General features: G+C 43.8%; 1 protein-coding gene across 1 annotated transcript in view; it reads left to right on the forward strand.

The window, feature by feature from the left end:
• The window catches only part of LOC106575672 (BCL-6 corepressor), a 59539-nt gene continuing 45748 nt past the window's right edge, over positions 1-13791 (forward strand). Inside the window, 1 exon segment of the mRNA XM_045699210.2 lies at positions 1-799. The gene's annotated coding sequence lies outside the window, so the exon portion shown is untranslated.

A 13791-nucleotide genomic window follows, 5' to 3' on the forward strand; every position in this document is an offset into this window, starting at 1 on the left:
GGTGGAGCGAAGCGTGCTGGAGGTTTATGGTAATTGCGGTTCCCGGATTGGCCTTCTGGGTAGAGTCTGCGACTGGAACCAAGGCGCGGGCACTCATTCTCCGCTGTACTTCTGGAGGCGGTAGTTGTGAGTCCTCTGAATGGTGCCATACGGAAGAAAACGGAACAGTAAACATAGGACGAAATAAAAACGAATGGGAACATTGACAGAAACACCCTAGCCTCTCACTGAAGAAAATGGGCACTGTTAGCATTCTTTATTTGTTGAAAACGGAAATTCTCGCCATATTTTTGAGGTGGCGTGTGTGCTGTATGGCGAGCTCAACATGGCGCTGCAATGCATAACCAGACTGAATTAGTTTATTGTTTATTGAGACCTACGACCGTTGTTGCCACCTGTGCTCCTTGAAACATTCACAACAACGATTCACTTAGTGTCTTTTTACTAATGGATATATTTACTGGGGGGCAGAAACGTAGCCTATCACTGGGACTCCGTGGATGTGGTCGTTGATTGTCGCCTACTCGTCTTTCCCGGATTTTTACCAACTGGAAATGTATAAAGACTAAGGATGTTTTCGTAGTCTAATCTTACCTGCATGTCATTTAACAAGCACAACATTGTCACCCCTGTTTGCTGTAAAGTTAAATTACAAAAGTGATATTTCCCCCGACGCACGAACTCTCGTCGGGTCGTTTTGACTGACTCGTGGAGCCTAGAGAACACGGCCAAAAAGTTCCAACTGGACATTTTGTGTTTTGGCCAAGGACAATCGAAATTATTCTGGAATTTCTATCAGGTAGGCTAAGATAATTTTTGTGGACGTTTGTGCCTTTGTTTTCCTTTCCATGTTTCGTTTTGTTTGCTTTTCTGTCTTGCTCCAGTCTGAAGACTCGATCTTGTTCGGCGTCGCTCTGACGATATGGAGACTTGGCCATCTGATAAGGGCTTCTACAAAGAACTGCGTATTTAAGTGGAATATTTAGTTGCTTGCCAATGTTTTGGTGTACTGGGAGGTATGTGTTAACCTAGTAGAATTCATGTTTCACATAGGCTTTGTATAAACCTAGTCTAGCCTACACCCGTTTCATAGAAAAATTGTAGCCTATTGATGGTGTGATATTGGATGATTTGGTAACGGAAATGTATTCATTAGTGTTCATTAAGCCTACGTGTTTTATCGTTCATCCAAACTCTTAGTAAGTCATAATGAGAGATCCAACGTTGTCACGGGACTTTCCAGCTAACCTTTTTTTCAGCCAGTCAGCTAAATTTAAAGGAAAATGTCAAATAAAAAAATAGCGTGTAGCGCGTGTGCGATTTCGATTGATGCTAATCTAATTCTCATGTTTCAAATGAATGGCCTGGCATAAACAAATTAGTTGAGTCTCCGTGGGAATCGGCCTATAGGCGTTTTTCTATATATAAAAATAACGATTCAGTCTTAATTTAGTGCCTCGCCCATTTGTGACACCATCCCATATACCTTGTGGAACGACTTTGCAGATAAACGCTTGTGGAGGTCATCTGTGTAATTTCACTGCGCATTTCAGCGAGTGGATGATGGTGTGGTGGGCTGTATGGTTTTCCATTTATCAAAGACTTCATGGATAGAATGCGGCAATCATGCTTAAAATGAATTGTTATAACGGGCACGGGGATCGAGCGCATTGAGACGGATGTAGGTGTCCTGCAGGATAATGTAAGCCTACGTAAACGTGTCTAAGGCTTCTGTCCCACATTGGATGATGCAAGGTCTGTTTTCTTGTACACCATATACTCTTGTCATGTTGGCAACTTGACGTGTTCTGTCGCCTTAACTTAAACGAGTCCGAACTAAAGTCCTCCCCTCGCCCCGGGGACGGGAAATGACTCTGGTCACAGGCTGCGCTACGGAATTCGACTCGTTGCATATACAGTACTAGACACAAGCAAGCGCAGACGCAACAACGGAGTGCAGTGTTTTTGGACTCGTAAAAACGCCTCAATTTCTGTTTTTAAACTTTTACTCCAAGAACAGAGCGAACACAGTGGAGAAGCAACTTACTGCGCTTTAGGCTCATAGGAATATAATACAGGCCTAGGCTGTTTATTTCACAAATGTTATCTGGCATTTGTTGTCAGTTTCCTACTTTGCTACCATAAATGAATTCCGAATACTTGGTAGCCTAACTGAAAGCTGAATGTGGCTCAAAGACCTAGGGGTTAGCTTAGCTACTGTCACAGAGCTTATTCCAAAAATATTGTCCTTTATAGACCTACTGTTACAGAGCTTATTCAAAACAGATTGTCCTTTATAGACCTACTGTCACAGAGCTTATTCAAAACAGATTGTCCTTTATAGACCTACTGTTACAGAGCTTATTCAAAACAGATTGTCCTTTATAGACCTACTGTCACAGAGCTTATTCAAAACAGATTGTCCTTTATAAACCTACTGTCACAGAGCTTATTCAAAACAGATTGTCCTTTATAGACCTACTGTCACAGAGCTTATTCAAAACAGATTGTCCTTTATAGACCTACTGTCACAGAGCTTATTCAAAACAGATTGTCCTTTATAGGTCTACTGTCACAGAGCTTATTCAAAACAGATTGTCCTTTATAGACCTACTGTCACAGAGCTTATTCAAAACAGATTGTCCTTTATAGACCTACTGTCACAGAGCTTATTCAAAACAGATTGTCCTTTATAGACCTACTGTCACAGAGCTTATTCAAAACAGATTGTCCTTTATAGACCTACTGTCACAGAGCTTATTCAAAACAGATTGTCCTTTATAGACCTACTGTCACAGAGCTTATTCAAAACAGATTGTCCTTTATAGACCTACTGTCACAGAGCTTATTCAAAACAGATTGTCCTTTATAGGCCTACTGAAGAACCAACTTCAGACTGACTGATTGCATTTCAAGACTAGGAATGTTTTTTGTTTATATTTTAATTTAACCAACTTGGTATGGGGGCTGTGAGAGCGCAATTTACCCGCATTGTTTGCATTTGGCATAAATGAAGGCTATCATGCTGTTGACAACTATCTAGGCATATTTCATATGACAGTCAAATCTAATGAATGCTGTCACACACGAACAATTAGGTCTACAACTTGGATAAATCTTGAAAGACATGCATTACCACAGTTACGCAAGTACCTGTAGACTCGTGTTTATGTTCAAATAACATATTTCAGGGCACAAGAACGGCTTGCCTAACCAATTGGTATTGGCAAAATCATACTTTTTTAAAATTATTTATCTGAGAAGAGACCTCCCTACTCTCATTCTGCATTTATTTGGTGAAGGCCTACGCCCCCCATTCTGGCAACCCGGGCTGTTTATTTTTAGCGCAGCCATCTCGGTCTGCTGGAGCCTTTGTGCACTCAACGCAGACAGACAGACGAGTCGTGTCCAGAGAGACGGTGGTTTTGAGGATATTTTTTCCTTCATCCACCACCTTGAAATGTGATATGGAAATAGTAAGTCGTTGGCCAACCGCCGAGAGAACATTCGGCGTCAGATAAACATTTATTTAGGCATTTTCTTTTGAACAATGGGAAGAGTAATAAGGCATCAAAGATAAGCGTGATTGACTCACGGTTGTCAAGCTTTTTCTGCTACCACAATATTAGCTGGTTGTTGTCATGTAGGCCTAAATGAGGCCCTTCTCTGACTGTAGGCCTATAGGCTACTTATAACTTATGCCGAATTTATTAATAGGATATAGGTCCGCTATTTTCCGAGTTTGACACAATCAGTGGAAACGCTTGTGAAGGAAAATAAACCCACGGCACTGCAGTGAGCTGTAGAGAGAGAATTGCTTAGTCGACTCCCGCAGGAGATGTCACAGTTTGATTGAAGCTTTTCCTCTACAAGGCGAGTCTCCCCAGGGACGGCGGTCCCGAAACAGGAGAGCTCTTCTCTCCGCTTCAGAGCGCTTTTGTGCCGCAGCAGGAGCTCTGTGTGCACGGTTCTCTGCGCTCTCTCGTAAAAGGACGCCTCCTGACGCCCACACATTGTTTTCTTTACGCGTCGTTCTCACCAGCAGCCAGAATGCACCTAAGTAGAAAGGATAACAGCCCCGAGGTACCTTACACTAGGGGCACGTATTTTATTTAAATGGAACCCGGGGCCCGTCGAATTGGAGCAGCCAAGTTTTAGGTCAAGTGAGGGACACTTCCATGGTGTTTGGCTGGCTGGCTGTTTCTGCTTGCCACCCATTGATTTTAGAATTTGTCACGCCGTGCTTAGAATGACACGTCTATGATTCTGTAATATAAACTGTGCAATTAGACGGCATGTCGTACAGGTCGCATGATCTCTGTTGGGTGCTCGTCTTATCCTAGGCCTATAGCCTACAAATATCCTAGGTCGTTGGATAAAGTCTAGCCTACATGTTTACGTTATTGATGAATTTGTTCGGCGAATCCACATTGTAAAACCACCACCATGCCTGCAGCCAGGGGTGTTGCCGTCTTTCCTAAATCCTGACACTGTCGTAGCCAAAACGTGTCTGTGTAGGCTGATCCCCTAATGCAATAAAAAGCAATAAAAACTGTAAAATTAAGTAAAACCCTTTGAACTACTTTTTGGGTAGGCTTAGGGCCGTATTATTTTGGATTGGTTTTATGCACCAACAAACAAAGCCGTCAACTTCCAGAAGGAGTGAGGGAGAGCGCAATGGTTTGGTTTCACATTGAATTGCCTACAGGAAACGAAATAACACGACCATTAAATTATTGCGCATAAGGGGACTTGTTTTTCTGACCAGCAAGGTTTTATTCGTTCGAATAATGGCGCGCCATGGTTGTAATCTGAAGTCTGGACACGCCCGTTTCCCTGAAAATGATTAATCAATCGGAATACAACTAATCCATTTTATTTAGTAAGTGTATTAATGAATTTAATTATGTTAATGATTATGTTAATACATATTATAATACTATATTGTCATAATGCAGTATGCCTAGACAATCACACAAATGTGTGCATTGGCCAATGTCACAAATATAAATGTTATATTGAAATATAAATGAATGTAGACAGAGGGACAAATGACATATTAATGACCAATTGCTTGTCTCACATTGCGGTGAGTGCGACAATTCCCTTGGCTGCGAACCTCTTCGGGAAGAACATTGCACGAGAGACCTCTGTTCTGTGTGACGAAGGGGGGAAGTTGTTTCGTAACAGGCTTATCAAATATATGTGGTTAAGGAGCACAGGCAGGCTGCTGCTGGGGCGAGTCGCACGAAACAAAACCAGACTACAGGCTGCTTTGTCTGGGGCGCTGCTAGGGCATTCAAGCGTCATGAGAGTTGGAGCCAAAATAGAGATAGAGGGGTGGAGGGACTCCAAATGTGAAAGATAAATGGAAGCAAGGCCAAAACAACAAATGGCTCAGCTGGCACTTTGCATTTTAACTGGATTAAATAAAAAAACATGAGTTCATTTCTGGCCATTTGTGTCACATTTGTGTCACACCAATAATAGGGCCCGCTTCATTTCCTGTAAAAAAAGAAACACCAGTCAGACAGCTCAAGAGGTATGGTTAGATATGCACTAATATATATATATATATATATATATATATATATATATATATATATATATATATATAGATATATATATATATATATATATATATATATATATTAGTGCATATCTAACCATACCTCTTGAGCTGTAATATATATATAGTACCCATGAAAAGTTTGCACTCACCTAATCATTCAAGGGTTTTTATTAATTTGTACTATTTTCTACATTGTAGAATACATGTGAAGACATCAAAACTATGAAATAACAAGTATGGAATCATGTAGTAACCAAAAAAGTGTTGAACAAAACAAAATATATTTTATTTTTGAGATTCTTCAAAGTAGCCACCCTTTGCCTTGATGACAGCTTTGCACAATCTTGGCATTCTCTCAACCAGCTTCACCTGGAATGCTTCTTCTTTTCAATAATCTTGAAGGAGTTCCCACATATGCTGAGCTGTTGGCTTCTTTTCCTTCACTCTGCACTCTGCAACTCATCCCAAATCATCTCAATTGTGTTGAGGTTGGGCGATTGTGGAGGCCAGGTCATCTGATGCAGCACTCCTTCACTCTCCTTCTTGGTCAAATAGCCATTACACAGCCTGGAGGTGTGTGGGGTCATTGTCCTGTCCCACTATGCACAAACCCGATGGGATGGCGTGTCGCTGCAGAATGCTATAGTAGACATGCTATAGTAGACATGCTGGTTAAGTGTGCCTTGAATTGTAAATAAGTCAACGACAGTGTCACCAGCAAAACACCCCCACACCATCACACTTCCTTCTCCATGCTTCACGGTGGGAACTACAAATGCAGAGATAATCCGTTAACCTACTCTGCGTCTCACAAAGACACGGCGGTTGCAACCAAAAATCTCAAATTTGGACCTGTCTAATGTCCATTGCTCGTGTTTCTTGGCCCAAGCGAGTCTCTTCTTCTTAGTGGTGTCCTTTAGTGAAGTCCTGATTCACGCAATCTCCTATGAACAGTTGATGTTGAGATGTCTGTTACTTGAACACTGTGAAGCTTTTTTTTGGGTGGCAATTTCTGAGGCTGGTAGCTCTAATGAACTTATCCTCTGCAGCAGAGGTAACTCTGCGTCTTCCTTTCCTCTAGCTGTCCTCATGAGAGCCAGTTACATCATAACGCTTGATGGTTTTTGCGACTGCTCTTGAAGAAACGTTCTAGGTTCTTGACATTTTCCGCATTGACTGACCTTCATGCCTTAAAGTAACGATGGACTGTCATTTCTCTTTGCTTATTTGAGCTGTTCTTGCCATAATATGGACTTGCTCTTTTACCAAATAGGGCTATCTTCTGTATACCACCCCTACCTTGTCACAACACAACTGATTGGCTCCAATGCATTAACCTGTTAGGGCTAGGGGGCAGTATTGACACGGCTGGATAAAAAACATACCCGATTTAATCTGGTTACCACTCCTACCCAGTAACTAGAATATGCATATACTTATTACATATGGATAGAAAACACCCTAAATTTTCTAAAACTGTTTGAATGGTGTCTGTGAGTATAACAGAACTCAAATGGCAGGTCAAAACCTGAGAGATTCCTTTACAGGAAGTGGCCTGTCTGACCATTTCTTGAACTTGTTTTCCATCTCTATCATTTACTAAGGATCTCTGCTCTAACGTGACACTTCCCACGTCTTCCATAGGCTCTCAGAGCCCGGGAAAAAACAGAATGTCGTCATTCCAGCCCCAGGCTGAAACACATTATCGCCTTTCTCAAGTGGCCGATCAAGGGACACTGGCTTATGCGCGTGATCCCGACCGCCCCCGCCTTTGGGATTTTTTCCTCTGTTTGCCGAAAAGGAGATTCCCTGTCGGAATATTATCGCTTTTCTACGAGAAAAATGTCGTAAAAATTGATTTTAAACAGCGGTTGACATGCTTCGAAGTACGGTAATGGAATACTTAGAATTTTATTGTCACGAATTGCGCCATGCGCGCGACACTTCTTTACTATTTCGGATAGTGTCTGGAACGCACGAACAAAACGCCGCTATTCGGATATAACGATGGATTATTTTGGACCAAACCAACATTTGTTATTGAAGTAGCAGTCCTGGGTGTGTATTCTGACGAAGACAACAAAAGGTAATCAAACTTTTATAATAGTAAATATGATTATGGTGAGTGCTAAACTTGCCGGGTGTCTAAATAGCGAGCCCGTGATGCCTGGGCTATGTACTTAGAATATTGCAAAATGTGCTTTCACCAAAAAGCTATTTTAAAATCGGACATATCGAGTGCATAGAGGAGGTCTGTATCTATAATTCTTAAAATAATTGTTATGCTTTTTGTGAACGTTTATCGTGAGTAATTTAGTAAAATGTTAGCGAATTCCCCGGAAGTTTGCGGGGGGTATGCTAGTTCTGAACGTCACATGCTAATGTCAAAAGCTGGTTTTTGATATAAATATGAACTTGATTGAACAAAACATGCATGTATTGTATAACATAATGTCCTAGGGTTGTCATCTGATGAAGATCATCAAAGGTGAGTGCTGCATTTAGCTGTCTTCTGGGTTTTGGTGACATTATATGCTGGCTTGAAAAATGGGTGTCTGATTATTTCTGGCTTGGTACTCTGCTGACATAATCTAATGTTTTGCTTTCGTTGTAAAGCCTTTTTGAAATCGGACAGTGTGGTTAGATTAACGAGAGTCTTGTCTTTAAATGGCTGTAAAATAGTCATATGTTTGAGAAATTGAAGTAATAGGATTTTTAAGGTTTTGAAAATCGCGCCACAGGATAGCAGTGGCTGTTACGTAGGTTGGACGAATTCGTCCCGCCTAGCCTAGAGAGGTTAAGAAGGAAATAAATTCCACAAATGAACTTTTAATAAGGCATATCTGTTAATTGAAATGCATTCCAGGTGACTACCTCATGAAACTGGTTGAGAGAATGCAAAGCTGTCATCAAGACAGATTGGCTACCTTGAAGAATCTAAAATCTAAAATATATTTTGATTTGTTTAACCCTTTTTTGTTTACTTCATTACTCCATATATGTTATTTCATAGTTTTGATGTCTTCACTATTATTATACAATGTAGAAAATAGTAAAAATAAAGAAAACCTTGAATGAGTCGGTGTCTAAACTTTTGACTGGTAGTGTGTGTATAATTATTTATATTTTTTTACATATGATTAATTCTAGGTCTTTGAAAAATTTAAAATTAACCAATTTACAGACACGGGCTAGTCCCCCCCCGGACCACCCCCCCAGCCATCCTCATGTACTTTGTACCCCCACACATTTTTGGGGTACATGACACCCCTGGTCTGACTAATAGGTTTTCTCCGTAGCCAATGGAAAGCAGTTCTGTGAATCAGAACAATAAAAAATAAAACCCTGTTTTCGCTCTAGAAATAAGCAATAAGTCTCCTTCTGCCTATTCAACAGCACATGCTGTTGATAGAGAGCGGAGTTTGTTTATCCTCGGCAAGGGGGAGGGGTGCACGAAATGGGTTAATCTCTCCACTCCCTTCCTCCCCTCCTCCCTCCCTGTCGGCTGACTGAAAGCTAGGGTCATGGAGGGTGTGGAGAATGAATGTGGAGAACGTGACTGAACTGTTGTTCCTCTCTCTGTGCTATAGACTCCTCCTTGAGCACAACTGGAAATGATTTAATGGTTGTAGTGCATGTGATGTCTATAGGGAATAGGTGAGGGATTTGGTTGTAGGAGTGATGCGAGACCACTGGAATTGTCCAGGCATGGTCCTATGTTGTGTGTGTGATCTGAGGTCCAGAGTGTACAAATTTGATGAATGTGCTACTGTTTATAGGACTGTTATTACACTACATTATAATAATGTATTTTGTTCAAAAGACAGGTATTTGTCTTCTATGTTCCTATGTAGCTCAGTTGGTAGAGCATGGTCCTCTGTAGCTCAGTTGGTAGAGCATGGTCTTATGTAGTTCAGTTGGTAGAGCATGGGCCTATGTAGCTCAGTTGGTAGAGCATGGTCCTATGTAGCTCAGTTGGTAGAGCGTGGTCCTATGTAGCTCAGTTGGTAGAGCGTGGTCCTATGTAGTTCAATTGGTAGAGCGTGGTCCTATGTAGTTCAGTTGGTAGAGCGTGGTCCTATGTAGTTCAGTTGGTAGAGCGTGGGTCTATGTAGTTCAGTTGGTAGAGCGTGGGCCTATGTAGCTCAGTTGGTGGAGCGTGGGCCTATGTAGCTCAGTTGGTAGAGCGTGGGCCTATGTAGCTCTGTTGGTAGAGCATGGGCCTATGTAGCTCCGTTGGTAGAGCATGGGCCTATGTAGCTCCGTTGGTAGAGCATGGGCCTATGTAGCTCCGTTGGTAGAGCATGGGCCTCTGTAGCTCCGTTGGTAGAGCATGGGCCTCTGTAGCTCAGTTGGTAGAGCATGGTCCTCTGTAGCTCCGTTGGTAGAGCATGGGCCTCTGTAGCTCCGTTGGTAGAGCATGGGCCTATGTAGCTCCGTTGGTAGAGCATGGGCCTCTGTAGCTCAGTTGGTAGAGCATGGGCCTCTGTAGCTCAGTTGGTAGAGCATGGGCCTCTGTAGCTCAGTTGGTAGAGCATGGGCCTCTGTAGCTCAGTTGGTAGAGCATGGGCCTCTGTAGCTCAGTTGGTAGAGCATGGGCCTCTGTAGCTCAGTTGGTAGAGCATGGGCCTATGTAGCTCAGTTGGTAGAGCATGGGCCTCTGTAGCTCAGTTGGTAGAGCATGGGCCTCTGTAGCTCCGTTGGTAGAGCATGGGCCTATGTAGCTCCGTTGGTAGAGCATGGGCCTATGTAGCTCCGTTGGTAGAGCATGGGCCTATGTAGCTCCGTTGGTAGAGCATGGGCCTATGTAGCTCCGTTGGTAGAGCATGGGCCGTGATTGGGAGTCCCATAGGGAGGTGCACAATTGGCCCAGCATTGCCCGGGTTTGGCCGTGGTAGGCAGTCATTGTAAATAAACATGTATTCTTAAACTGACTTGCCTAGTTAAATAAAGGTTACTTTTTTTATTTTTTAAGTTTCTTTGGATGAAAGTGTCTGCTAAATGGCATTCATATATATTGCTACTAACTGGTACTCTCTCTGTGTGTGTATGTATATATTTCTTCTGACTGGTACTCTCTCTCTGTGTGTGTGTGTATGTATATATTGCTACTGACTGGTACTCTCTCTGTGTGTGTGTATGTATATATTGCTACTGACTGGTACTCTCTCTCTCTGTGTGTGTGTATGTATATATTTCTACTGACTGGTACTCTCTCTGTGTGTGTGTATATATATTTCTACTGACTGGTACTCTCTCTGTGTGTGTATGTATATATTGCTACTGACTGGTACTCTCTCTCTGTGTGTGTGTGTGTGTGTGTGTGTGTGTGTGTGTGTGTGTGTGTGTGTGTATGTATGTATATATTGCTACTGACTGGTACTCTCTCTGTGAGTGTGTGTGTGTGTGTGTATGTATATATTGCTACTGACTGGTACTCTCTCGTGTGTGTGTGTGTGTGTGTGTGTGTGTGTGTGTGTGTGTATATATTGCTACTGACTGGTACTCTCTCTGTGAGTGTGTGTGTGTGTGTGTGTGTATGTATATATTGCTACTGACTGGTACTCTCTCTGTGTGTGTGTGTGTGTGTGTGTGTGTGTGTGTGTGTGTGTGTGTGTGTGTGTGTATGTATATATTGCTACTGACTGGTACTCTCTGTGTGTATGTATGTATTGCTACTGCAGTATCTAGGTTGTGCACATACTTCCATCCTTTCCATTGTTGATTGTCACCTGAAATGATGAAATGGAACTTTCTATGGAGACTTTCATTCCACCAGAATATGCCCCCAATCCACAGGTGGGATTTTGCATACATCTAAAATGTTGGAAGTCCCCTCGACACGTTGTTTTTGACCCATTTCTTTGTTCAGGTTGCTTGGCAATGGTAATGTTGCTTCATAGCTACAATGTTGCTATGCAAATTACGAAAGCAGCTAGCCAGAGGTGAGCGTGGAGGAAGCGTGAGGTGGGGACAGTTTGATGGATGAAAATGGCCACTCTCTCCCCCCTCCTTCAATGGCTGGAGATAAGGGCAGGCCTGCATTATTGAAATCCCACGTCTGTAAACCCATCAATAGCGGGTGACTGTGTGTGTGTGTGGCATGCGTCTGGTTTGTGTATGTCATCTCCTGCCAAAGGCCTCCTCTCCTTTTTATGTCGCAGCCAAGCTGTGTTGCTGGAAAGCCCAGGTGAGGCAGCAAGCTGTGTGGCTGGAAAGCCCAGGTGAGGCAGCAAGCTGTGTGGATGGAAAGCCCAGGTGAGGCAGCAAGCTGTGTGGCTGGAAAGCCCAGATAAGGCAGCGAGGTGATTGCATCTTTGTCAGAGCGCAGCGAGCGCTGAAACATTTCCCTGTGACAGATGACAGCCATTGGGGCCGTTGGATTACGAGTTATGTTCTGCCTAGGAGACGAGCTGAGAGGAGGCATTTGTTATCATTGCTTTGGCTCCTTGATCCAAAACGGAAATGTCAAATTGCTATACCATAGATGCATTACATTGCCAAGATTTGATTAGTCCAAGAAATTCTGCCTGTGGCAAAGACGTGCTACCTTGTCTCGGACCTGCAGTTTCTCCCTCCTCTCTCTCGGTTTCTTCCTCCTCTCTCTCGGTTTCTTCCTCCTCTCTCTCTCGGTTTCTTCCTCCTCTCTCTCTCGGTTTCTTCCTCCTCTCTCTCTCTCGGTTTCTTCCTCCTCTCTCTCTCGGTTTCTTCCTCCTCTCTCTCTCTCGGTTTCTTCCTCCTCTCTCTCTCGGTTTCTTCCTCCTCTCTCTCTCGGTTTCTTCCTCCTCTCTCTCTCGGTTTCTTCCTCCTCTCTCTCTCGGTTTCTTCCTCCTCTCTCTCTCGGTTTCTTCCTCCTCTCTCACTCGGTTTCTTCCTCCTCTCTCTCTCGGTTTCTTCCTCCTCTCTCTCTCGGTTTCTTCCTCCTCTCTCTCTCTCGGTTTCTTCCTCCTCTCTCTCTCGGTTTCTTCCTCCTCTCTCTCTCGGTTTCTTCCTCCTCTCTCTCTCGGTTTCTTCCTCCTCTCTCTCTCGGTTTCTTCCTCCTCTCTCTCTCTCGGTTTCTTCCTCCTCTCTCTCTCTCGGTTTCTTCCTCCTCTCTCTTCCTCCTCTCTCTTCCTCCTCTCTCTCTCGGTTTCTTCCTCCTCTCTCTCTCGGTTTCTTCCTCCTCTCTCTCTCGGTTTCTTCCTGCTCTCTCTCTCGGTTTCTTCCTCCTCTCTCTCGGTTTCTTCCTCCTCTCTCTCTCGGTTTCTTCCTCCTCTCTCTCTCGGTTTCTTCCTCCTCTCTCTTCCTCCTCTCTCACTCGGTTTCTTCCTCCTCTCTCTCTCGGTTTCGTCCTCCTCTCTCTCTCGGTTTCTTCCTCCTCTCTCTCTCGGTTTCTTCCTCCTCTCTCTCTCGGTTTCTTCCTCCTCTCTCTCTCGGTTTCTTCCTCCTCTCTCTCTCGGTTTCTTCCTCCTCTCTCTCTCGGTTTCTTCCTCCTCTCTCTCTCGGTTTCTTCCTCCTCTCTCTCTCGGTTTCTTCCTCCTCTCTCTCTCGGTTTCTTCCTCCTCTCTCTCTCGGTTTCTTCCTCCTCTCTCTCTCGGTTTCTTCCTCCTCTCTCTCTCGGTTTCTTCCTCCTCTCTCTCTCGGTTTCTTCCTGCTCTCTCTCTCGGTTTCTTCCTCCTCTCTCTCTCGGTTTCTTCCTCCTCTCTCTCTCGGTTTCTTCCTCCTCTCTCTCTCGGTTTCTTCCTCCTCTCTCTCTCGGTTTCTTCCTCCTCTCTCTCTCTCGGTTTCTTCCTCCTCTCTCTCTCGGTTTCTTCCTCCTCTCTCTCTCGGTTTCTTCCTCCTCTCTCTCTCGGTTTCTTCCTCCTCTCTCTTCTTCCTCTCTCTCTCGGTTTCTTCCTCCTCTCTCTCGGTTTCTTCCTCCTCTCTCTCTCTCGGTTTCTTCCTCCTCTCTCTCTCGGTTTCTTCCTCCTCTCTCTCGGTTTCTTCCTCCTCTCTCGGTTTCTTCCTCCTCTCTCTCGGTTTCTTCCTCCTCTCTCTCTCGGTTTCTTCCTCCTCTCTCTCTCGGTTTCTTCCTCCTCTCTCTCGGTTTCTTCCTCCTCTCTCTCGGTTTCTTCCTCCTCTCTCTCGGTTTCTTCCTCCTCTCTCTCGGTTTCTTCCTCCTCTCTCTCTCGGTTTCTTCCTCCTCTCTCTCTCGGTTTCTTCCTCCTCTCTCTCTCGGTTTCTTCCTCCTCTCTCTCTCG

This window comes from Salmo salar, chromosome 17, assembly GCF_965601325.2.
Source record: "Salmo salar chromosome 17, fSalSal1, whole genome shotgun sequence".
NCBI classification, from domain to species: Eukaryota; Metazoa; Chordata; class Actinopteri; order Salmoniformes; family Salmonidae; genus Salmo; species Salmo salar.